This window comes from Orycteropus afer, unplaced genomic scaffold (genome assembly GCF_000298275.1).
Source record: "Orycteropus afer afer isolate SDZICR_OR568_19922 unplaced genomic scaffold, OryAfe1.0 scaffold01558, whole genome shotgun sequence".
NCBI classification, from domain to species: domain Eukaryota; kingdom Metazoa; phylum Chordata; class Mammalia; order Tubulidentata; family Orycteropodidae; genus Orycteropus; species Orycteropus afer.
Genome location: NW_006923145.1, coordinates 63,510 through 64,675, shown reverse-complemented (window position 1 = coordinate 64,675; position 1,166 = coordinate 63,510).

The following is a 1,166-nucleotide window of genomic DNA, read 5'->3' as shown; positions in this document are numbered from 1 at the left end:
TCACCATTTTGCCCATAGAATCCTTCAATATATTCTTGATGTCATCCCACAACTCATCTGGTCTTCGGTCACTAGTGTTCAATGTGTCAGATCTATTCTTCAGATGGTCACATATTGGCTCTCATGGACTTGTTTTAATTTTCTTCGGCTTCAACTTTAATTTGCATATGAGCAATTGATGGTCTGTTCCACCGTCAGTTCCTGGTCTTGTTTTGAGTAATGATATTGAGCTTCTCCATCACCTGTTTCTACAGATGTAATCGACTTAATTTCTGTGTATTCCATCTGGTGAGGTCCACATGTACAGGTGTTGAAAAACAAAAAGGTATTTGCAACGAATATGTCATTGGTCTTGCAAATTCTATCATTAACTTTAGATAGCTTGTACTGGAAAATCTCTCTCTCTTTGAACAGTATGTAAATCTAAGGTGTTAACTCAAGGATTTCACAGGCACCTCTTTAAAAGGTAACTTCAGGTAATCCACCTCTACTTTCCTAGAAGGTGATTAGCATAATCTTAGTTATCCTGACAAAAAGGTACTAGAAAATTAGCAATTTTATCTTGAAAGTAATGTCAATATCCACTCAGCTGTATAAAGGGTAAAATTCCTCTGTTGTCTGCAATCTAATGGATGGCCTGTGATGCACAACTCATTCTGGTTTAAAGCTTATTCAATAATAAAACTTTTCTTCCTCTTCTATTTTTGTGGAGAGGTTTTCTGGTTTAGGTGTAGATTTTGTTTTTAATTGTATTTCCCCAACAGGCTATATCTCTGATATGACCAGCATCTACTATAATCAATGAACACCATATAAATTAACGAGGGAGCTAAAGACCAGCCTGGCCCTTTACTTCAATTGTTGCTAAATCCACATGAAGCAAGCCTCTTTCTTGGTTCATCCTTTGTCTCCCTTTCACTAACTTGTAATGAAAACAGACAGTATTTCTTTCTCCAAAGACCAATCCCCTTGGACTATAAATTCCAAAGGAGTCTCTGATGGCACAAATGGTTAAGCACTGGACTACTAATTAAAATTTGGTGATCCAACACAGCCTGAAAGATTTCTTGGAAGTAGGTCCTGGCAATCTTCTTCCAAAAAGTAATGCACATGAATGAAACAACACTCAGAGATGGACCCAAACACATTCAATAAATAAGAAATTT